The 25,913-nt window shown below is 45.4% G+C and overlaps 1 protein-coding gene across 4 annotated transcripts in view; it reads left to right on the forward strand.

The window, feature by feature from the left end:
• PTPRN2 (protein tyrosine phosphatase receptor type N2) overlaps positions 1-25,913 on the forward strand; it is a 726,314-nt gene that overhangs the window by 146,844 nt on the left and 553,557 nt on the right. The gene's annotated exons all lie outside the window — the stretch shown is intronic.

A 25,913-nucleotide genomic window follows, 5' to 3' on the forward strand; every position in this document is an offset into this window, starting at 1 on the left:
CAAATATTGTCTAGGGCTATTCAGTAGTAAGTCTGAGAATCCTTGGAGAAGTCCAAGCTCAGTTGAGGAGATAGTTTTACAAAAAGCAGGCAGAAGGGTTCTGGGAAGATGACAGAGCAGGAAGCACCAGGTAGATGCCTCGTACCTGGACAACAGCTGCACTGGTAACTCTGGAGTCTACTGAAGGCTTGGACTTCCAGGGGAAGCCTTGGACAGTAAATTGGGGTTAATTTTGGTCAGTTTCAGCTAAATTTCAGTTTAGTGCAGGAGCAGCTACCTGTCTCCCACCCTCAGTCCCTGGCAGGCAGCTGTGAACGCATTCTGGAAACATTTGCACGTGGCTTGTGCAAGCCGGGGTGGGTAAAAATGCTTTCAAATACTGAGTGTATGTGTTCTAATGACTGATTCTGCTTCTGATCACAATTCTGCAGATAAGGAGGGGGTGGCCACTCTTGCACCTCCCTCTGTTCCAAGTCCCTCCCCCTCCAGCTTGTGACTTACACGGGTTTTAAAGGGCCAGTGCCCCACTTTTACTCCCTTCACCCGTCACTTTTCACCTTTTGAGAGACAGACATTAAGGGCTAGAACATTAGAAAACAAGACATATATGGGGAAAATATATTATACCTTTGGCTGATCCTTGGCACAGAGATAGCCCACAACAATAAAAAACCCAAAAACTATAACAAAAAAGTAACAAAGTCCAGTGAGTCTTGGGGAAGGAGAACATGATTTCAATAATTACCACATTATTAGATTCAGATGTCCAGTGTTCAACAACAACAATGATGGCAACAACAAAATCACAAGACATACAAAGAAACAGGAGAGTATGGCCATTTCAAAGGAAAAAAGATAACTTAGCAGAAATTCCCTGAAAAAGGTCTAATGGTAGATCTATTAGATAAAGGATTTAAAGCAACTGTCTTAATGGAAGATGCTTAAAGAACTTAAAGGAAGATGTGGAAAAAAGGAAAATGATGTGTGAACAAAATGGAACTTTCAAAAAGAGATAGAAAACATAAAAAGAAATTATGGAGCTGAAAAGCACAGTAACTGCAGTGAGCATTTTACTATAGGAATTCAAAGGCTGATCTGAACAGCCAGAAGAAAGAAACAGTGATTGTGAAGGCAGGACAATGATAATTACTGAATCTGAGGAACAGCAGGAAAAACATTTGAGGAAGAGTGAACAAGCCTAAGGGACTTGTAAGAATCTAGGGAGACCACTGTGAGAATACCAGTAGAAGACAGAAGGGCAGAGAGAATATCTGAAGAAATAATGGCTTAAAAATCCCTAAATTTGATGAAATACATAAATATAAATGTACAAGGTCAATAAACTCCTAAGTAAGATGAACTCCAAGAAATCCACACTAAGACCCATTATCATCTAACAGTGAAACAACACAAAAAGTGAATCTTGAAAGCAGCAAAAAAAGAAGCAAACTGTTGCATATAAGGGATTGTCAATAAGCCTGTCAGCAAATTTCTCCTCAGAAACTCTAGAGGCCAGAAGACTGTGGGCCCATTTATTCAACATCCTGACTGAAAACAGCTGTCTACCAGAGTTCTATATTCTTTTTTTCTGTATATATATTTTTTATTGGAGTTCGATTTGCCAACATATAGCATAACACCCATTGCTCATCCCATCAAGTGCCTCCCTCAGTGCCCGTCACCCAGTCACCCCAACCCCCCACTCACCTCCCTTTCCACCACCCCTTGTTCGTTTCCCAGAGCTAGGAGTCTCTCATGTTCTGTCACCCTCACCGATATTTCCTACTCATTTTCTCTCCTTTCCTCTTTAATCCCTTTCACTATTTTTTATATTCCCCGTATGAATGAAACCATGTAATGTTTTTCCTCCTCCGATTGACTTACTTCACTCAGCATCATACCCTCCAGGTTCTATCCATGTTGAAGCAAATGGTGGATATTCATCGTTTCTAATGGCTGAGTAATATTCCATTGTATACAGAGACCACATCTTTATCCATTCATCTGTCGATGGACACCGAGGCTCCTTCCACAGTGTGGCTATTGTGGACATTGCTGCTAGAAACATTGGGGGTGAAGGTGTCTTGGTCTTTCACTGCATCTGTATCTTTGGGGTAAATCCCCAGCAGTGCAATTGCTGGGTCATAGGGTAGCTCTATTTTTAACTCTTTGAGGAACCTCCACACAATTTTCCAGAGTGGCTGCACAGTTCACATTCCCACCAACAGTGCAAGAGGGATCCCCTTTCTCCACATCCTCTCTGACATTTATTGTTTCCTGTCTTATTAATTTTGACCATTCTCATTGGTGTGAGGTGGTATCTCCTTGTGGTTTTGATTGGTATTTCCCTGATGGCAAGTGAAGCTGAGCATTTTCTCATGTGCTTGTTGGCCATGTGTATGTCTTCCTCTGTGAAATTTCTGTTCATGTCTTTTGCATATTTCATGATTGGATTGTTTCTTTGCTGTTGAGTTTAATAAGTTATTTATAGATCTTGGATACTAGCCCTTTATCTGATAGGTCATTTGCAAATATCTTCTCCCATTCTGTAGGTTGTCTTTTAGTTTTGTTGACTGTTTATTTTGTTGTGCAGAAGCTTATTCTCTTAAGTCCCAATAGTTTATTTATGCTTTTGTTTCCTTTGCCTTCATAGATGTATCTTACAAGAAGTTGCTGTGGCCAAGTTCAAGGAGGGTGTTGGCTGTGTTCTCCTCTAGGATTTTGATGGATTCTTGTCTCACATTTAGATCTTTCATCCATTTTGAGTTTATCTTTGTGTATGGTGTAAGAGAATGGTCTAGTTTCATTCTTCTGCATGTGGCTGTCCAATTTTCCCAGCACCATTTATTGAAGAGACTGTCCTTTTTCCAGTGGATAGTCTTTCCTGCTTTGTCGAATATTAGTTGGCCATAGAATTGAGGGCCCATTCCTAGGTTCTCTGTTCTGTTCCATTAATCTATGTGTCTGTTTTTCTGCCAGTACCACACTGTCTTGATGACCACAGCTTTGTAGTATAACCTGAAATCTGGCATTGTGATGCCCCCAGATATGGTTTTCTTTTTCAATATTCCTTAGGCTATTTGGGTCTTTTCTGATTCCACACAAATCTTAACATGATTTGTTCCAACTCTCTGAAGAAAGTCCATGGTATTTTGATAGGGATTGCATTGAACATGTAAATTGCCTTGGGTAGCATTGACATTTTCACAATATTAATTCTGCCAATCCATGAACATGGAATATTTTTCCATCTCTTTGTGTCTTCCTCAATGTCTTTCAGAACTTTCCTGTAGTTTTTAGGGTATAGATCCTTTACCTCTTTGGTTAGGTTCATTCCTAGGTATCTTATGCTTTTGGGTGCAATTGTAAATGGGATTGACTCCTTAATTTCTCTTTCTTCAGTCTCATTGTTAGTGTATAGAAACGCCACTGTATTGTATTGATTTTGTATCCTGCCACACTGCTGAATGGCTGTATAAGTTCTAGCAATCTTGGGGTGGAGTATATTGGGTTTCCTATGTACAGTATCATGTCATCTGCAGAGGGAGAGTTTGACTTCTTCTTTGCCAATTTGAATGCCTTTAATGTCTTTTTGTTGTCTGATTGCTGAGGCTAGGACTTCTAATACTATGTTGAATAGCAGTGGTGAGAGTGGACATCCTTGTCATGTTCCTGATCTTAGGGGAAAGACTCTCAGTGTTTCCCCATTGGGAGTGATATTTGCTGTGGGCTTTTCATAGATGGCTTTTAAGATGCTGAGGAATGTTCCCTCTATCCCTACACTCTGAAGAATTTTGATCAGGAATGGATACTGTATTTTGTCAAATGCTATCTCTGCATCTATTGAGAGGATCATCTGGTTCTTGTTTTTTTCTCTTGTTGATATGATCTATCACTTTGATTGCATTATGAGTGTTGAACAGCTTTGCATCCCGGGGATAAATCCCACTTGGTTATGGTGAATAATCTTCTTAATGTACTGTTGGATCCTATTGGCTAGTATCTTGTTGAGAATTTTTGCATCTGTGTTCATCAGGGATATTGGTCTGTGATTCTCCTTTTTGGTGGGGTCATTGGTTTTGGAATTAAGGTGATGCTGGCCTCATAGAACGAGTCTGGAAGTACTCCATCTCTTTCTATCTTTCGGAACAGCTTTAGCAGATTAGGTATTGTTTCTTCTTTAAACGTTTGATAGAATTCCCCTGGGAAGCCATCTGGCCCTGGACTCTTGTGTCTTGGAAGGTTTTTGATGACTGCTTCAATTTCCTGCCTGGTTATCGGCCTGTTGAGGTTTTCTATTTCTTCCTGTTCCAGTTTTGGTAGTTTGTGGTTTACCGAAATGCATCCACTTTTTCTAGATTGCCTAATTTATTGGCATATACCTGCTCATAATACGTTTTTAAAGTTGTTTGTATTTCCTTGGTATTGGTTGTGATCTCTCCTTTTTCATTCCTGATTTTATTAATTTGAGTTTTATCTGTTTAATAAGGCTTGCTAATAGTTTATCTATCTTATTCTTTCAAATAACCGACTCCTGGTTTCGTTGATCTGTTCTACAGTTCTTCTGGTCTCTATTTCATTGAGTTCTGCTCAAATCTTTATTAACTCTCTTCTTCTACTTGGTGTAGGTTTTATTTGCTGTTCTTTCTCCAGTTCCTTTAGGTGTGAGGTTAGCTTGTGTATTTGAGTTTTTCCCAATTTTTTTTGAGGGATGTTTGTATTGCGATTTATTTCCCTCTTAGGACTGCTTTGCTGTATCCCAAAGGTTTTGAATGGTTGTACCTTAATTTTCATTAGTTTCCATGAATCTTTTTAATTCTCATCTAATTTCCTGGTGGACCCATTTATCTTTTAGCAGGATGCTCTTTAACTTCCATGTGTTTGAGTTTCTTCCAAATTTCTTCTTGTGATTGAGTCCTAGTTTCAAAGCATTGTGGTCTGAAAATATGCAGGGGACAACCCCAGTCTTTTGGTATCAGTTGAGACCTGATTTGTGACCCAGTATGTGCTCTGTTCTGGAGAAAGTTCCACGTGCACTTGAGAAGAATGTGTATTCAGTTGCATTTGGATGCAAAGTTCTGTAAATATCTGTGAAATCCATCTGTTCCAGTGTTATCATTTAAAGCTCTTGTTTCTTTGGAGATGTTGTACTTAGAACATCTGTCATTTGCAGAAAGTACCGTATTGAAGTCTCTTACTATTAGTGTATTATTATCTAAGTATGTCTTTACTTTGGTTATTAATTGATTGATACACTTGGCAGCTCCCACATTAGGGGCATAAATATTTATGATTTAAATATTTATGATTTATGATTGTTAGGTCTTCTTGTTGGATAGACCTTTTATGTATGATATAGTGTCCCTCTTCTTCTCTTACTACAGTCTTTGGGATAAATTTTAATTTATCTGATATGAGGATGGCTACCCCAGCTTTCTTTTGAGGACCATTTGAATGGTAAATTGTTCTCCAACCTTTCATTTTCAGGCTGGAAGTGTCCTTAGGTCTCAAATGAGTCTCTTGTAGACAGCAAATAGATAGGTCTTGTTTTTTTTTTTTTATTTATTTATTTATTTTTTATTTATGATAGTCACAGAGAGAGAGAGAGAGAGAGAGGCAGAGACATAGGCAGAGGGAGAAGCAGGCTCCATGCACTGAGAGCCTGACGTGGGATTCAATCCCGGGTCTCCAAGATCGCGCCCTGGGCCAAAGGCAGGCGCCAAACCGCTGCGCCACCCAGGGATCCCGATAGGTCTTGTTTTTTAATCCAGTCTGAAACCTTGTGTCTTTTGATGGGATCATTTAGCCCATTCACATTCAGAGTAACTATTGAAAAATATGAATTTAGTGTCATCATGATACCTATTCAGTCCCTGTTTTTGTAGATTATTTCTTTGGGTTTCCTCTTTCTTTTACAGGGTCCCCCTTAATATTTCTTGCAGAGCTGGTTTGGTGGTCACATATTCTTTCAGTTTCTGCCTATCCTGGAAGCTCTTTATCTCTCCATCTATTCTGAATGAGAGTTTTGCTGTATAGAATATTCTTGGCTGCATGTTCTTCTCATTTAGGACCTGAATATATCCTGCCAGCCCTTTCTGGACTGCCAGGTGTCTGTAGAGAGGTCTGCTGTTAAGCTAATATTTCTCCCCATATAAGTTAGGGATTTCTTGTCTCTTGCTGCTTTCAGTATTTTCTCTATATCTTTGCAATTCGCAAGTTTCACCATTGAATATTGAGGCGTTGAATGGTTTTTATTGATTGAGGGGGTACCTCTCTATCTCCTGGATCTGAATGCCTATTTCCATCCCCAAGTTAGGGAAGTTCTCAGGCATGATTTGTTCAAATACACTTTCTGGTCCTCTGTCCCTTTTAGCGCCCCCTGGAACTCCAATTAAACGTAGATTTTTCCTTCTGAGGCTGTCATTTATTTCCCTTAACTTTTCTTCATGGTCTTTTAATTGTTTTTCTCCTTTTTCCTCACCTTCCTTCCTTGCCGTCAACTTGTGTTCTATGTCGCTCACTCTTTCTTCCACCTCATTAACCCTCGTCATTAGGACCTCCAGTTTGGATTGCATCTCATTTAATTGATTTTTAATTTCTGCCTGATTAGATCTAAATTCTGCAGTCATGAAGTCTCTTGAATCCTTTATGCTTTTTTCCAGAGCCACCAGTAGCTTTTTAATTGTGCTTCTGAATTGGCTTTCTGACATTGAATTGTAATCCAAATTCTGTAACTCTGTGGCAGAGAGTACTGTTTCTGATTCCTTCCTTTGTGGTAAGTTCTTCCTTCTAGTCATTTTGCTCAGTGCAGAGTGGCTGTATGAGCAGGCTGAGTCATAAATATCAACCATGACCTAAGTAAATTTCACCCTAGATGATTCTGGCGAGGTCAAAGACCAGAAATTGAAAACAAAGATCAGAATGAAATAAAAACAAAAGGACCACTAAAGTGAAAAACAAATTTTAAAACAAAGTAGTAAAAAAATAAAAGGCCAAGAATCCCAAAGAGAAGTAGAAAAAAAAAAGAAAAGAGCAAAAAGCAAAAGTAAAGAGGAAGAAAGAGGAGAAAAGAAAAAAAAGTGGGGGTACTGGAAGATGGTAGTGGTGATGAAGTTGTAGTGGAGGGAGAATGTAGTCTACCTTGAGGGGCCCTAGAGGAGGATCCTCTTGGTTCTGAGTATATTATGATGTGTATGTTAGAAGATGCTTATTCCCAAATTTATATAAACCAGAAATACTTGTAGAAAGCCCCAACAGTGACCACCAAAACATAAATGAGATAAAAGAGAGGGGCAGAATGAGAATGAAGAGAGAATATAATCTCACAGAATGAACCAGCATGGTATACCACTTGATTCTGGGTGCATGCTGGTCATGTTTTAGAATGTATTAACTTCCACCATTGTAGAACAAAATGAGGCAGAGAAAACAAACAACACAAAACAAAACAAAAAAAACGTATCTTGGATGTCTCCCCAAGTTAAGGTGAGTATTTTTAAGGGAATCTAGAAGTGGAAAATATATCTAAGACCTGTAATTGTAGAAATATGAAAGTCAAAAAGGAAGAAACTTGTTAGAAGTGGAAACCCTTCTCTCTGTAGCTTTCCAGCTGTCCTCTGTTTAAATCTCAGGTTGAATTCATAGGTGTTCAGGATGGTTTGAAAGTTAGCTAGGTAAGTTGGTGGGGCCAGGTGAGTTGAGGACCCGTAGTCCTCCACCATCTTACCCCCTAAAATCCAGAATTCTATATCCTGCAAAACTTTCCTTCAGAAGTGAGGGGAGTCCTCCACCACCTTGCCCCCTAAAATCCAGAATTCTGTATCCTGCAAAACTTTCCTTCAGAAGGAGGGGACTTTCCCAGGTAAATAAAGGCAGAGGGGGTTCATGACGAATATACCTGCCCTTCAAGATATGCTAAAAGTAATCCTACAAGGTGAAATGCACGCAGACAGCAGACACTAGACAATAACTCTAAGCTGTATGGAGAAATAAAGATCTCAGAAAAGGTAACACATGAGCAGTATAAAAGCTAGTATTTTAACAGTGGTTTGTTTTCTACATAGTCTATTTTATTATTTTATTTTTATTTTTTAAAGATTTTATTTATTTTATTCATGGGAGATGCAGAGAGAGAGAGGCAGAGACACAGGCAGAAGGAGAAGCAGGCTCCATGCAGGGAGCCTGACGTAGGACTTGATCCCTGGTTTCCAGAATCAGGCCCTGGGCTGAAGGTGGCACTAAACCGCTGAGCCACCAGGGCTGCCCATTTTCTACATAGTTTAAGAGACTAATACATTTAATGGAAAAACTCCAATTACCAGTATAAAAGCTAATACCAGTAAAAAGTAATAATTGGTATTACTATAACTTTGGTTTTTAACTCTGAATCTTATTCTCTACATAATTTACACAATGAATGCATTTAAAAATATTTTTTTTGGCATATAATATATAAAGATATAATTTTGTGACAGCAGCTGAGAGGGTTGGAAATAGAGCTATAAAGGAGTGGAGTTTTTTTTTAAATTTATTTTTTATTGGTGTTCAATTTACCAACATACAGAATAACACCCAGTGCTCATCCCTTCAAGTGCCCTCCTCAGTGCCCGTCACCCATTCACCCCCACCCCCCGCCCTCCTCCCCTTCCACCACCCCTATTTAGGAGTGGAGTTTTTATATAATATTAAAAGTTAACATATTATAAGTTCAACTTAGAATGCTATAATTCTAGGATCCTAAATGTAATCCCCATGGTATCACAAAGAAGATAGTTCTAGAATATACACAAAAGGAAATTAAGAAATTTAAGCATTTCACTACAAAAAAAAAATCAACTAAATGACAGGAATGCAAGACGTGAGGGACAAAGAGCTATAGGTCACATAAGACAAATAGTATAATCACAGAAAGAAATACCTCCTTTTCAGCCATTACTTTAAATATAAATGTATTAAACTCTCCAGTCAAAAGACAGAGAATGGCAGAATGGATAAAAACACATGATCCATCCGTATGATATCTACAAGAGACTCACTTGAATCCAAAGACACAAATGGGTTGAAAGAGAAAGGGTGCAAAATTAGTTTCAACGCAAGCAGTAATCAAAGGAGAGCAAGGGTGCCTATGTTTATTTCAGGAAAATTAGGCTTTAAATAAAAAGTTTACAAGAGACAAGGAAGAACATTGTATGTTAAGAAAAGTTTCAATAAAGCAATAAGATACAACAAGTATAAACATGCACCTAACGACAGACCATCAAAATCTACAAAGCAAAAGCTGACAGAGTTGAAGGGAGAAAGTGGAACAGTAGTTGTTAGACTTCAATACCCCACTCACAGTAATAGATAGAAAAAAGCAGAAAGAAAATGAATAAGGAAACAGAGGACTTCAATACACTATAAACTAACCAGATCTAACAGACATTTTATAGAACCCTCCACCCAACAGGTACACACATCCTCTTCTCAAGTGTGTATGGGACATTTTCCAGACCATACGTTAGACCAGTTAGGTCTCAATCAATTTTAAAAGATAGGTATTATATAAAGTATCTCCTCCAGCCACAACAGGATGGAGCCAATCACAGTGGAAAATTCACAATATCGTGGAAATTAAACCATATACTTTTAAACAACCAATGGTTCAAAGAGGAAATCACAAAGGAAATTAGAAAATACTTAGAGAATGAAAACAAAACCACAACTTACCAAAACTTATGGGACACAGTGAAAGTAGTGCTAAGGGGGAAATTTATAGGTACAAATTGTTACATTAAAAAAGAAGGATAGGGATCCCTGGGTGGCGCAGCAGTTTAGCGCCTGCCTTTGGCCCAGGGCGCAATCCTGGAGACCCGGGATCGAATCCCACGTCGGGCTCCCGGTGCATGGAGCCTGCTTCTCCCTCTGCCTATGTCTCTGCCTCTCTCTCTCTCTCTCTCTCTCTCTCTCTCTGTGACTATCATAAAAAAAAGGATATCAACAACCTAACTTTATAACTAGGGAACCAGTAAAAGTGTACACTAAAAGCTAGCAGAAAGAAGGAAATAATAAATATTAGGGCAGAGGTGAGTGTAACAATAGAGACAATCAATGAAATCAAGTTTATTCTTTAAGAAGATGAACAAAATTGACAAACCTTTAGCCAGATGGACTAAGAAGAGGGAAGACCAAATTACCAAAATCAGAAATGAAAATGGCTGATTCTACAGAAATGAAAAGGATCAAGATGATTCTATGAATAATTATATGCCAAGATGTTGGATAATCTAGATGAAATGGACAGATTCCTACAAACACAAAACCTACAAAGACTAAATCTCAAAGAAATAGAAAATCTGATTAGACTTTTAAGTAGAAAGGAGGTTGAGCCAGTAGTAAAAATCTCCCAATAAAGAAAAGCCTCAGACCTGACAGCTTCAGTGGTGAAGTCTACAAGCACTAATGTCAGTTCTCTCAAACTTCTCCAAAAAAATCGAAGAGGAGGGAATACTTCTAACTTATTCTGCAAGGTCATTGTAGTCCTAATACCAGAGCAAAAGATACTAGGAAAGAAAGCTATAAACCAGTCTTCCTTAGGAACCTTGATGCAAAAATGCTGGCAAACTGAATTCTACAGCATTCACAGGGATTTATTCCTGGAATGCAAGGGTGGTTCAACATGGGAAGCTCAGTGTATTATTCCACCACATTCACAGGGATTTATTCCTGGAATGCAAGGGTGGTTCAACATGGGAAGCTCAATCGGTGTATTATTCCACCACATGAACAGAATGAAGGGAGAGAAACGTCACATGGTCATCTCACTTGATGCAGAAAAAGCATTTGGCAAAATTCAAAAACATTTCATGATAAAAACAGTCAACAAAATTTGGTTGACTCTTGAACAGCATAGATGTGAGCTGCCTTGCTCCACTTATATGCAGATATTTTGGACAAATACAGTTTCATACTGTAGGTGTATTTTTTCCTCCTTATGATTATTCTCAGTAACACTTTCTTTTACTTTATGTGAGAATAAAGTGTATAGCATATAAAATATGTGTCAAATGATTGTGTTATCAGTGAGGCTTCTGGTCAAAAGTAGGAAATTAGTAAAGCTTTTGGGGAATTAGTAGTTTTACTCATTTTTCAACTGTGTGGGGAGTTGGTGCCCCTAACCCCCATGTTGTTCAAGAGTCATCTACCTCCACATAATGAAAGCCATATAGAAAAATCCACAGCAAACATAATACTCGATGGTGAAAGGCTGGAAGCTTTTCCTTTAAGATCAGGTGCCTACTTTCATCACTTTTATCTGGCATAGCACTAGAAATCTGGTCAGAGCAATTAAGAAAGAGAAATAAAAGGCATCCATATATAAATCTGTATGATCTAAAGACTCTCTTAAAGAAAGTGTTAGATCTAATAAATGAATTCAGCAAAGTAGCAGGATACAAAAGCATACAAAAAACAGTTTCATTTCTCACATAAGCAATGAATAATCTGAAAAGGAAAATTTATTTTTTTAATTTTTAAAATTATTTATTTACTCATGAGAGACACAGAGAGAGACAGAGACACAGGCAGAGGGAGAAGTAGGCTCTCTGCAGGGAGCCCGATGTGAGACTCGATCCCAGGACCTCGGGATCACGACCTGAGCCGAAGCAGAACACTCAACTGCTGAGCCACCCAGGCATCCCTGAAAAGGAAAATTTAAAAACCAATTCCATTTATAGTAGCATCAAAAAGAATAACATACTTAGGAATTAACCAAAGAGGTGAAGACTTGTACAATGAAAACTATAAAACATTGCTGAAAGACATTAAAATAGGAGATATAAATAAATGAAAATATATCTCATGTTCATGAATTGGAGACAATATTGTTAAAATGCCAATTACCCAAAGTGATCTATAGACTCAATATGATTCCTATCAAAATCCCAATGACGTTTTTTGCAGAAATAGAAAAATTTGACCTAAAATTCAAATGACATTTCAAGGTATTCTGTATAGCTAAACAATCCTGAAAAAGGACTAAAACTGGAAGACTCCTACTTCCTGATTTCAAAAGTTTGTGGTAATCAAAACAGTTGTAGTATCAGCATAACGATAGATATATAATATAGACCAGTGGAACAGAATAGGGAGCCCCAAAATAAACCCTCATATGTATGGTCAAATGATTTTTGACAAGGCACAAGGAGCATTCAGTGGGAGAAAGGACAGTCTTTTCAACAGGTGAAATCTGAAAACTAAATATCCAGATGAAAAAGAATGAAGTTAGGACCTTTGCTTAACCCCACATACAAAAATTAATTCCAGATGGATCTAAGACCTAAATGTAAGGCCTAAAACAATGAAACTCTTGGAAATAAACAAAAATCTACATAAGTAGATTTAATAATAAATAAATAATCAAAGGCATAGGTGACAAAAGAAAAAATAGACAAATTATGCTTCGTGAAAATTTTCAAAAATTGTGCATTAAAGGACACTGTCCACAGGGTAAAAAGGTAACCTACAGAATGGGAGAAAATATTTGAAAACCCTAGGCGATGAGGGGTTAATACCTAGAATATACAGAGAATATGTAGAGAACCTCTACAACTCAACAACAACAACAACCCAATTCAAAAGTGGGTAAAGGACTTGAGTACACATTTCTACAAAGAAGATATACGAATGGCCAAAAAAGCACATGCAAGTCTACTCAACACCACTAATTATCAGGAAATGCAAATCAAAACTGCACTGAGGTACCACGTCATACCCATTAGGGTGGCCACTCTCAACAAAAGAGAAAACAGCAGTACTGGCAAGAACGTGCATTGTCAATGGGAACGTCCCACCTTTGGTGCAGCTGCCTTGTGAAATAGTGGACATTGCTCAAAAAGTTAAACCTACAATGACCAGCTGTTTCACTTCTAGGTTTGTACTCTAGAGAATGGAAAGCAGGGTGTTGAAGAGGTATCGGTATACCTTCGTTTGCAGCAGCATTATTCATAACAGCTAAAATGCAGCAGCATTTTGCAGCAGCATTATTCATAACAGCTATAATGTATATTATATATATATACATAACCCTAGTGTCCAGTGATGGATGAGCGGATGAGCCAAATATGGTATATCCATACAAGAGTATTTTTTGGTCTTAAAAAGGAAGCAAATCTTGATGCTTGCTGCCACATGGATAAACCTTGACGTTATGCTCATGAACTCAGCCAGTCACGAGAAGACCGATTCTGTGTGATTTCGCTTCTGTGAGGTACCCGGAGAAGTTGAGACCATAAAGACGGGAAGTAGGATGGTATCCCTAGGGGTTGGGTTGGGGGAAGAATGGGAGGTCAGTATTTAACAGGTGTAGCGTTTCAGTGTAAGAGGCTGAGAGGTGTTACGGGCATGGATGGTGGTGATGGTTGCCCAGCAGTGTGAATTGTTTAATACCTGTGAACTGGACACATGGAAGTGGTTAAGGTGGAGCATTTTACGTTGTGGGTATTATGCCACCATAAAGGCAGGAAAAACAAACAACTGAATCGATGATATCATTATAACGTACTGAGATATGCAGGTTTTGAGAATGGATTTTGATGAATTGCAAAGGCAACCAGGCCGTTAGGGTGGAATTGATTTATTTGCATAATCTGATACAAGAACCATAGGTAAAATGGTCCTAAATGATCTTGAGTGGCTGGTCATTCATTAGCAGACATGTGTGGGTGGAGGGAGAGCATGAATGAGAATAATGAGTCCTAATGACTGCATTGATCCAACTGGAACTGGCTGATAAGGCGTGCCCATCAGTTAGCATCCCTGCCCACTCCCTCTCCTACCAGGCAGTGAAGCCTGACTTGAAGCCGGTGATGACTTATTTGAAGGTCGTGAGGAGCCTTAAAAGGGACGAGCTGGTCGGTGCCTTGCATCCCCAGCGGTAGGATGGGATTAATAAGACGGATCTCCAGCGGTAGCGTGAGGCCCACCTGTGGCCCGGTTATCCCTGAGGCAGAGGGGAGTGAGCTTGCCCACATGTGCCTGGCGCTGCCCCAGCACACATGGGGGTCCTCTGCGACAGGAAGCTGGGGTGGGAAGACCTGATCAGAAGCCACAGGTCTGAATTTCTGTGGTTTGGGACACGGCCTCGGCTACCTGGCCTCTGGTCCGCAGCCTGGTGCGGGCAGGGCCTCGGGGAGCAAATGTGGTGTGCCTGGGGTTGCCTGGACACCCTGCGCATGTCCCTTGCCGGCCCCTGGGACTCCGGGCCATCTCGAGTGTCCTGCGCTTCCTGTGCTCACCTCTGCTGCCCTCAGGTTTACCTGTAGTGGGCACTCCTCTGTGGCCTTGCCAATGTGCTTCTCCCTGCCATAGACGGGTGGCCCCTCTGGTCCCGCTCAGGGCCCTGGTTAGGCCAAGCTCCATATGGAGAATGGAACGAAGAGCTGGGGGAGCTGGAACCTGGGTGCAGATGCCCTCGGGGTTCGGGGTGCTGTCCTCATGTGTGCACATCGGGGGAGTTCTGTGGGGCTGGTGGCTGTGACAACGGAGGGCCTGGCAGCTGGGAGGGCTCTGAGGTCAAGATGGGTAGTTACCCCCACCTCAAGTAGAGGCGGCCTGTAGACTCATGGACGTGGGGGGCAGGCAGGTGGTGGGGACCATCTGACCATCTGACCTCTGAAGTTTGAGCAGTGTGTCTGTACTCCAGAGCTTCCGGGCTTCCGTTGGGCCTGCAGGTTGCACGGTGTCCTGTCCCAAGTACACTGGCTCCGTGAGCCCTGGAACAGGCTGGTGCCAGCGGCAGGGACACCGCACTGGGTGGCGTCCTTGCACTCGGTGGCCTGCAGCATTTGGCTCCATGCCACCACCTCCTGTGTCTGTGCTGTCGGGCCTCCCCTCCACCAGTGCTTTGGGGTGGCCACTATACAGGAGCACTGGGCACTGCAGGTGCTCCCCAGGGGCCGGGCCAGGGTTTGGGGTGGTGGTGAGGTGCTGCGGGGCTCAGGGTGCCAGGGGGTGGGGTACAGCCATGTGCAGGCTGCTGTGCAGCCCAGCAGTGGGCTGGGTCCTAGGTGCCCGCCCGTGGCCAGGTGGGCCCAGGCACCCGGAGTGGGGGAAGCAGGTGTGGTGAGAACCACGTGCATGCCCCCCTCCCCTCCTCGTCCCTCCCCACTCTGTCCCTGGAGCGGGGTGGGGGGGGCGGGGGGAGGGCAGGGCTTTGTTCCCACAGCTGTGCACGGGTCCCTAATTTACAGGTACCTACTTTAGCGAGGACCTTATTGCTCTTATTTTAACTTGGGAGGAGTTCATGGCCTTTCTCCTGAGGGTGACTGTGTGTCTGTTCCTCCGCACTGAGCGCTCCTGAGAGGAGCAATGTCCCTTGGGTCCTGTGGGCCCGGGGCCCCAGGACCTGGAGCATGTCCACTGTGGGCCACACCATGCATCGCAACCATCAGCGCCTGGCTTGGGCCTCCCGGTGGTCACTCATGTCCCACTTGGCCTCCCCTTTCCTTCATACCTGCCTCTGTTCCCTGCTGCCTCTTGCTGCTGCTCCATGCTCTTCTTTGTCACACCGTGTTTGCTCTGTGCCCATCTGTCCCTGCCCCCAGGGCAGCCTCGGTCCACACTGGAGCTGTCCGGTCCATGCCATGGCAGCCATAGAACCAGTTGTGGGAGCTGCAGGGACGATAGCGGGTCTCCGGTGAAGCCTGGAACGGTGTTGCAGCGACGCTCCCAAGGCCACCAGCCAATTAGCCTCAGGAGATTCATGATGCGGTCCTGTGAATTTTGGGGAAGGATTTAATTTATTCCAGCAATTATCAACCGAGCCCCTGTCACGGAAGATACCGGGATTCACAGGTGCCATGGCATCATGTGCTGTCTCCAGGTGTGCGTCCTCCTGAGTGCCTCCTAGACCCTCATTCTAGCCTCTGCAAACTGGCCAGAGTGGAGAGTGTGGGGTTTCCCCCGATGGGGCAGTGTGGGCATGGTCCTGGGTGGCCTGTGTTTTCTGCGCGATGCCCCCTGTCCTTGAGCAAATATGCATGGGCCGAGCCCCCAGGTGGGCCTACTGAGGGTGGCCCCGAGGTCCACGCGTCCGAGACACGAAGAAGCCAGGTCAGCCCGGGCGCCTGGTCCTGTGAGGACAGTGGTCAGCACTCTCCCCAGGTTGGGCTCCAGATTCCTCCAGGTCCCGTTGGCACTGCTTTTGGAGTGAGGGCCGCTGTGCAGACTCCCTGTCCTGCAGCTCAGCCTCATGTGCTGTGCCTCTCTCATGCCCTCCCCTCCTGGGCTCCAAGCACATCCTTCCCCAGGCATCTGGCTGTATGGCAGGTATGCCCGGATGGGAACGGCCTGCAAGGTGTGCTTCATGCCCCAGTTCTGCAGTCCTAGGTGCACCCAGGGTCCCTGCACATCCCATCAATACAGGCACCGGGCCTTCCACCACCTGCCTCCTGCCGGCCACGTCAGGCCACGACTTAGAGATCATTTTCTCCATTAAAATACATTGAGGTGTTTTGCTAAACACGAATTTTTCCATAAGAATTTACTCTTGGCTGTTAAACTGGCATTTTCTCCCCCTACTTGTGATAACAACGGCTCTATAGAAGAACGCGTTTGTGACTGTGATGTGGCGCATCGGGACCTACAGCGTCACGTGGGCCCCAGGGACACCCTGGGCCATGACCTGCCCCCTGCGAGTGCTCCCGTCACCACCCTCAGCCTCTGCTCCCCAAGGACCCAGGTGCTTCCCTTGTGGCAGCAGAACAGGAAAGAGGCTCTAGTCTGTGAAAGGTTCCTCAGCACCAGGGGATGGGATGCCACAGAAATGAAACAGAAGAGGACTGAGGTCTCTGGTCTGCACCTTTCTGTGCCCCACGGGATGGAGCTTGGCCTGCCCGACTGGTCGGGCTCCCAAGAAGCGGTGAGGACCTTGTGAGTTTGGGCAGCCTTGGGCCACCTAGAGTCCCTGCCAGCCGCAGCACTGACCCTGGTTCCTGCCCCCACCTCCCCCATTCCCTGTTCTGCCGCCTGTCATGCAGTATGTGCAGAAGCCACCCCTCTGTGATGCACACAGCAGGATGGAGTGCGTACAGAGGGCTCCAGCTTCACTGCTTGCTCGGCTCTGGCTCAGAGGGTGAATATCCTAAATCGGGGTATTTTCCCAGGATCTGGGGGAGGGGAGCCACTGGAATGGGGGTGATTGCTGGATTGGCGTTTGAAGTGCTCACCCTGCTGCACCCTGCCTGCGTTTGTGGCTGGGGGTTGCCACCTCATCTGGTGGCCTGTGACTGGTGAGGTGTGTCCCAGCAGCTAGAGAGATGCCGCTTGTGATAGGAGATGGGGAGCTTGTGAGGACAGTGTTTCCAGTTATTCTTCAATTTGGTATTAATTGAAACCAGACATCAGAGGTTAATGTAGTTTTGTTGTTTTTATTAGATTTGCATTGACTTGGCCCATGGGACATTATGTCAAGACAGCTTTGAATCTCAGAGAAATGGACTTGAGAGATCATAAAGTGATCCTATTGATTTTTATGGTTGTTATTTTGTTGTGATATGAAGAAATTTTCCTGGGAGGGTTTTGAGGTGTCGTATGTCTGATAAACACAACAATACACCAGACTAAAAACAAAACCAAAAATCTGTGCAAACCTGAAGTAGGGAGATAATAGGAAAACATGTTGTTTTCTGTCCAAATAAAGTAGCATATGAGTTCATGCTCCTTTTAAAAATGTGATGGATTGATGAATTGGTCCAAAGGTGACCAAGATAGTGGCTTCAGGAGGAATATTAATCACTTGTGTTTTTTACTTTGGGAAAAACACATGAAATTGGGGGGAACTGTTTGGCTTTTTCTCTCTCTTTTTTTTTTTTTTTTTTTTAGAGATTTTATTTATTTACTCATGAGAGGCACAGAGAGAGGCAGTGGGAGAAGCAGGCGCCCTGCGGGGAGCCCAATGTGGGACTTGATCCCAGGACACAGGATCATGCCCTGAGCCAAAGGCAGACACTCAACCACTGAGCCACCCAGGTATCCTGAACTGTTTGTTAAATAGAATGTTTAAAGGTTAAGTTTTGGGCTGTTGGAGCAAAAGATACATTTTTAGGATGTTTTCCCTTCTGGCCCTTTGCTTTCTGGAGTATTTCCATGAAAAAACCTATCACACTACCAACTCTACTTAACTACCTGAAATGAAGGGAAGTACAGGTGCAATGCAGATGTGGTTTTATTTTTAATCAGATGTGTTATAATCAAAGCAGATTTTTAATATTACAGATAGTTTGAAATACTGGTCTGGCAGGTACTGATGCCTCAATCTCATCCCGTCAGGGCATCCCCCACCATCCCCATACTGTATCTTCCCCTCATTATGATCCTTTGACATTGCTCCCTGGTGGGATTAAAAGTTTGGAGGACTAACTGCCTCACTTGCTGCCCCTCTTGCCACAGGAGCCCCAACTAGTGGCCAAGGGAGGATGGTCGGGTATAAATGGAGTGTGATTACCCCTTGGTGGGATGGTTCTGATGTGCATGCTCACAGATTCTCCATGGGGTAATTATGCTCCGGGCACCCACAGTGATTGCTGGCTGGACAGCACATTCATTATTGGAAGCCTGACCTTTCTTGTCTCCCTTCCCCAGTGTGGTAATTTCTTATCCTGCTTCCAGGGAAATGGAAACAAGGACAAAAGTTTGCCCATCCAAAGAGCTTAATGTGATTGCCTGTAATGATACCACTATCACCAATTCTCCAGGCACACACAGTTCCCAACTGGCTTCTTCTTGCCTCCGTATTAAATATCAGTAGGGAGCCCGGGATCATCAGACACTTACAGAACGCCTATGATAAAAGATAGGAGCCTCCCAGAAAACACAGAGAAGACGAAATGGCCAGACTGTGGAAACCAAGCAAACAAATAAGATATTTATAACTCTGGGAAAATCAAAAAGGAGTGCAAGAAAGGAATACTAATCAGGGTATACTACATGGCCTAGCTGGGAGTAGCATTTACAAAGTCGTAATGTTGTAAGGGTCTAATATTAACCTGATAGAAATTGTAATAAAACTGAATGGGACTATAGAGAATGTGTGTGTGTGTGTGTGTGTGTGTGTGTGTGAAAGAGAGAGAGAGAGAAAGAGAACTGGATATATTTGTGATTGAGAGGTAGGTTCCCATCTTCATAGTGTAGGAAAAGTCAATAGAAAATGTCTAAATCTCACATAGATCAGTGGAACAGAATAGAGAATCCAGAAGTGGACCCTGAACTTTATGGGCAACTAATATTCGATAAAGGAGGAAAGACTATCCATTGGAAGAAAGACAGTCTCTTCAATAAATGGTGCTGGGAAAATTGGACATCCACATGCAGAAGAATGAAACTAGACCACTCTCTTTCACCATACACAAAGATAAACTCAAAATGGATGAAAGATCTAAATGTGAGACAAGATTCCATCAAAATCCTAGAGAAGAACACAGGCAACACCCTTTTTGAACTCGGCCATAGTAACTTCTTGCAAGATACATCCACGAAGGCAAAAGAAACAAAAGCAAAAATGAACTATTGGGACTTCATCAAGATAAGAAGCTTTTGCACAGCAAAGGATACAGTCAACAAAACTCAAAGACAACCTACAGAATGGGAGAAGATATTTGCAAATGACATATCAGATAAAGGGCTAGTTTCCAAGATCTATAAAGAACTTATTAAACTCAACACCAAAGAAACAAACAATCCAATCATGAAATGGGCAAAAGACATGAACAGAAATCTCACAGAGGAAGACATAGACATGGCCAACATGCATATGAGAAAATGCTCTGCATCACTTGCCATCAGGGAAATACAAATCAAAACTACAATGAGATACCACCTCACACCAGTGAGAATGGGGAAAATTAACAAGGCAGGAAACAACAAATGTTGGAGAGGATGCGGAGAAAAGGGAACCCTCTTACACTGTTGGTGGGAATGTGAACTGGTGCAGCCACTCTGGAAAATGTGTGGAGGTTCCTCAAAGAGTTAAAAATAGACCTGCCCTACGACCCAGCAATTGCACTGTTGGGGATTTACCCCAAAGATACAAATGCAATGAAACGCCGGGACACCTGCACCCCGATGTTTCTAGCAGCAATGGCCACTATAGCCAAACTGTGGAAGGAGCCTCGGTGTCCAACGAAAGATGAATGGATAAAGAAGATGTGGTTTATGTATACAATGGAATATTACTCAGCTATTAGAAATGACAAATACCCACCATTTGCTTCAACGTGGATGGAACTGGAGGGTATTATGCTGAGTGAAGTAAGTCAGTCGGAGAAGGACAAACATTATATGTTCTCATTCATTTGGGGAATATAAATAATAGTGAAAGGGAAAATAAGGGAAGGGAGAAGAAATGGGTGGGAAATATCAGAAAGGGAGACAGAACGTAAAGACTGCTAACTCTGGGAAACGAACTAGGGGTGGTAGAAGGGGAGGAGGGCGGGGGGTGGGAGTGAATGGGTGACGGGCACTGGGTGTTATTCTGTATGTTAGTAAATTGAACACCAATAAAAAAAAAAAATAAATAAAAAAAAAAAGAAAATGTCTAAATCTGAAAACTTGAGAAGTAGCAATGTAAGTGTATCATTCAGAGAAATGGAGATGAATACCAGAAGATTCAATTAATTGCACTGAAAATGTGTTCCTGTAGGGAACAGGGCAGGTGTTGGAGAGTTAAGAGGTTTGTTGGTTTTCCTAACAAATCTAGATTTTTCAATTTATAGGCAGCATAATGTTGAAAAGTAAATCCTAAAATAAGAGGAGTTAACTTTGACAACAGTAATGACCACAAAGCAAACAAATACAATATATGTGTTCTTTTTGTTGTGGCGGCAGATGTGTCAGGAGCCTCTGCCAGCAGAAGTCATGGCTGCTGTACTTGTACTGGCAGAGGCCTGGTGGATGCTCAGCAGGCCTCAGCTCTTCCGTGGAGCTGAGGGAGTGGGGTGGCAGAGAGGGAGGTAGGTGGCCAGACTGCAGCCTCCACCCCTGTAGAGCTGTTGGGGGTAAACACAACCTAGTAATGGGACACCTTCTATTTCTGATAGGATAATATCTAGTATTTATTGGGCATGATGTATTTTGCTGTTCCGTCTGCATTTTCAAAACAGATTTGTTCCGGTGTGACCGATGAGTTGGGGGAACACATCGAATATGAGGCGAGTTTTGGGTTGGCTTGTGCACGATGACTGATATGTTTCTAGTCTGGTTAAATATTTACAACTAGATTTGTAAGTTTGACCACCTCCCCTCAGGACCCTGGGAACTTAGTATAAAACGTCCACGCTAAAGAATCCTTGAGGGGTCTGAACTCCCCCGACCTCAAAATCAGACAAGTCTCATCATCATCTTTTACGGTTCTTGGCCTTGGTGTTGGATGAGTGAGGACCTCCCCCGGCGTCTTGCTCTGTCACCGTCCTGTGTGTGTGTTGCTTCACGATTCCCAGGGTTTCCTTACTTACAGACCACACCATCCCATGTGTGCGTTTTAAAGGGCGCTTCGTTTCGTCTCTACGTGTGGAGCTGCTTATATTTCATGGTTATACTTTTATTCTCTATTTGTTTCTCGTATCTTTTTGGTTGAAAGGGCCTCCAAAGGCTCCTCTCCTCTCGTGGGTGAGGAAGCCAGCCCTGAGAAGAGTGGGGTGCTCTTAGGAGGCAGAGGCAGGGAGACATTGAGAGATGGTTCCCACGTGGCAGAACCGAAGCCCAAAGTCGTGTTTTGGGATCCTGAGACCAGCATCTTCCTTTCAGTCTCACTCCCTAACTTACCCCTACGAGTTCCAGTGGTGAATTGCTAAGATGTGAGAGTCCCAAATAATGCAGCATCTGGACCTTTTCTGGGCAGTCCTCTTTTAAACTGGGACACAAAAAGCTGTCCCTCCAGGAAGGAGGGCAGAGGTTCTAGGACAGGCTGGGGAATTGGGGCTGCGGGGCCCGTGTTGGGCCAAGCGTCATGCTCCGAGGCCAGGCCTGCTGCTGACCCTGCGGGAGGTGTGGGAGATCCAGCTCTGCTGCATCTGTTAGTGGGATGAGCTTCTGCAGCCTGGGGTTGAGTCCTGACCACCCCCCGCCCCACACACACAGATGCTGGGGCGGAGTCCCCAGGCCAAGACTGCAGAGACAGCAAGAGGGACACCTGAACACAGCAGAGTCAACTCAGTGAGCTCACCCTTCCTGTGCTCACTTCTGAAGGACTTTCAGTTTGGGGCCATTTTGCATATTTGAAAGAAAATATGTACTGTAACCTTTATCTCAAAATACTGTCGTTCTATGTTTCAAACAGTTTCTTTTTTGGTGAAAAAGCTCAAAAGGCCTTTGATACTGACAGAGAACCAGCCTGGTTGGGACGAGAGTCTCTCCCAGGGCCCTCGGCCCTGTGGGCCACAGTGACTTGCCATATAACCTGAAGTGGGACTGGGCTGTCCTTCGAGCAGGGTCCCCAGGCTGTCCCCACGCTGTTCCCAGGCCATCTAGAGGCATCATTTAGCCTCCCCTTCTAAGAATTTGGGCAATTTGGTCCAACATGTGGAGTGCAGGTCACAGCCAGCCTGAGTGTGAAGGGTGTCTGGGAGGGAACCGCCTTCCCACGACACTTACCTGGGACTTGCCGGAACCACCTGGGCAGCTTGAGACTGTCTCCTCCTGGGCCCTTGGCCAGAGGGTCCAGAGGTCTGGGGCGGCCAGTGATGGGGACCTGGCCTCCCACCATGGATGGCCAGACAGGAGCTGAACTCTCTCAACTTGTAGCCCGGGGGCGGGCCTGTGGTCCCACACCCTCCTCCCGGCTCAGACCAGAGGGGCAGATCCCTCCTGACCCGGTGCCATCTCGTGGCCACGTCCTGGTATTGCAGCCCGTGGCCCGCGCCACCCAGCGGGTGATGGTGGTCCTGCCTCAGACCTTGGAGACGCCTAGGAACAAGGGAGACCTGAGGCTGCCTTGTGCTGGGGGGCAGGGGGTGCTGCTTGACAGTGGCAAGGGGCATTGCTGGGGCCGGTGGGGTGGCTGGTCTGAGGCTGCAGGGGCACCTCAGGAGCAGCGTCCTGTGTGATGGCTGCGGCATGTGTTGCTTGATCTGCTTGATGCTGACCTGGCAGGAGGGCAGGACTGAGGAAGTTCCACTGATGACCAGGTCCTGGCTTGGGCCATAACAGTGTGGCAGGTGGCATGGGCTGCCGTCCAGGGCAGGACGGGATGTTGGGGCCTCGGGAGGTTTCGGCTCAGGCCAGGCAGAGGCAGCACCCACCGTTTCTCTCCGTCCTCCATGGCCTTCGGGTCCTTCTCATTCCTGCAGGAAGAGTTTCCTCATCCTCCCATCTGTGCCTTCATGGTCTTCTTCCTGTGTTCTGGGTGGGGCAGGACTGTCACCAGGCACAGCAGGTTAGTAGCCCTGGTACCCACAGGAGGTGACCAGGCATGTGGCCCCTCCGTGTGAATGGAGAGCCCGGAGCCACTCCCCCAGCACAGCCTGTCGCCTGTCTGCAGGGAGTGATGGCCACATACTCCTGCTTGGCCTGTTGCCTGTCCCTGCCACCCTGAGCTCGGGATGGGGCTCTGCCCGGGGGATTGCCCACCGTCATCAGGTATCCTCTGAACTGCTGCCTCCTCCCAGAACGTCCCCTGCTCCCACTGGCTCTGGGGTCTCCATCCCCAGTGCTCCGTGACTGAGGTAGCTCGGTTGGGGCTCTGTGGGCCCAGCTGGTCCTGTGAACTGCTGCGGGGCCACCGGGGGGTTCAGGGGGAAGAAGAGATGGGAGCAGAGCTGTGAAAGCCCCGGTCTGGGTTAGAGCTGGGGGGGTAGGGAGGCACTGGGCTTGAACCCAGCCGGCAGGACCTGGTGGAAGATGTGGTGGAAGGTCCCTGATGTGAGGAGCTGGCGCCTTGGGGCTGTGTGGCACAGTCACACACCATGACGCCACTGCTCAGGGTCAGACAGTTGGGTGCTAGTGACCACCCTTATGGTGACTATAGCATTTGCAAGGATCACCCCCTAACCTGTGAGAAGTTGCTTTGAAAAACAAGAAACTTCATTTGATGAAAATTACATTTGGAGAATTTGGTTCCCAGGTCCAAAATCTGCAGAATGAGAGACTGCAGCCCCCAGGGGCACCAGGCAGGGGCCCGCGTGTGCTCAGGGACCCCTGCAGCACCCGACGAGCCCTGCCCTTGTCCCCTGGGAGCCGTGTCTGCATTGTCGGGGGTCCCCTGGGCGCCCCGGGTGCTCTTGTGGGACAAGCTGCACTGGCTTCCTGAGGGTGTGCTCAGACAGGGTGCCACACTGGCTTTCTCAGCTTATCGCCACAGTGTTTAGGTTTCTCGGAGGTCTGCAGGAGATCTGAACTCAAGGTTGGGGCCAAGAGAAGCCGTGTTGTTGGAGTATGAACACTCACAGCTCCTGTGTTGTCCTGGTGTCCTGTTTGGGGAGGACCTTCATGTGGGAGCTGCTGTCAGGGGCAGGCATGCTGCTGAGGCCTGGGGCGAGCCCCCCTGGGGTGTGGGCGGTCTGGGGGCGTGGCTGAGCTGCATGGGGACCTGGGGACGCCCTCAGTGACCCATGGGCACCTCACCACCCTGGCAGGGCGCTAGCTGTAGGTCCTTCCGTGTGAAGGGTCCTGAGCTACGAGGTTTAGGTAACTGCAGTGGAATCACGGGTGTAGGGAGAGGATGGCCGCCGGTGCTGGGGGGCCCCTTGCATCCCGCTGCCCCCTCCTGTGTCCCCCCACCATCCCCCCCAGGTCCCTCTACCTCGTGTGGTCCCTGTGAGCTGGTCTGGTTCCCATGGGGTAGGGAGGGTGTCTGACCGTGGCCTAGGCCCACCACCTCCAACAATTGCTGAGGCAAGCCCCTGCTCCCCTGGGGCAGGCTCGGGAGCTGCCAGGTCAGGTGGGTGTCCAGGGGTGGGGGAGAAGGCACGCTGCCATGGCACACATGGGGACAGGAGAGGGAGGCAGGAGGCCGGCGGGTGGATGGAAGTGCCATGGCATCAGCTGCGGGAGAAGCATCCAGGCTGTGGGGCTGGCCAGGTCCCAGGCCCCAGCTCTTCCCCGCCCCAGGTCGTCTGTCTGTGGAAGCTGAGAAGACGCGGCAGGAGGACAGTGTGGGGGCCTGCGCCTCCCTCCCTGCTGTCCTGCTTCCCTTGGGAGCTCTGAGGGCCGCCACGTGCACTGACCATGGGTCCCAGGCAGGTCCTCTTGAGCTATCAGCCGCTGGGACCCAGAATTGGATTAGTGAATATGGCATCTCTTTATTTATATGTGTTTCCCATTTATCGATCTCGCACAGATGCCGTTATGTTTAATTTGCTTAACAAAAGGAGTGTGTGTTTCATAATTCAGAGGCGAACTGTGATGATTCACACATGCTTCAGTATCTGGGGGGGAGGGGCTGCCTGCGCCTTGATGACTTCCATTGCTCAAAGACCAGACAATTAATTGAGATGCCACCACAAACAGAAGGCACAATACATCTCTCTGCTAGTGAATTCACTCTTCAGAGCTTAAATCTGAAACAGGTGCCATTTCCAGTCATCGTGCACTTTGCCTTGCATGGCTGATGAAGGCAGGGATGTGTCACCCGTGTGTTTTCTAACGTCTGTATGGATTTTTTTTTAAAATCAGGTAAAGCAGGTGTGTCTAGGAATTGCTAACCAAGATGCGGGAAAGCTTGGTGGCATCACTTAGGCTCTGTGTTCACCACCTGCTTCCACCTCTGTCCCCACATGTTCTGTTGGGAAACGCTGGGGAAGCCGTCGTCATTGGCTGTGTCTTCATCATGTGGGGTTAATATCCCATCCCTGCAGGATCCAGTCACCCTTGGGGAAAGCCCGTTCCTTCAGGTCTGCCGTGGCTGAGCTCGGCAATCAGGATGGAGAGTAAAGAGAAGTTTAGTA

This window comes from Canis lupus, chromosome 15 (assembly GCF_048164855.1).
Source record: "Canis lupus baileyi chromosome 15, mCanLup2.hap1, whole genome shotgun sequence".
In the NCBI taxonomy this organism is placed as follows: Eukaryota; Metazoa; Chordata; class Mammalia; order Carnivora; family Canidae; genus Canis; species Canis lupus.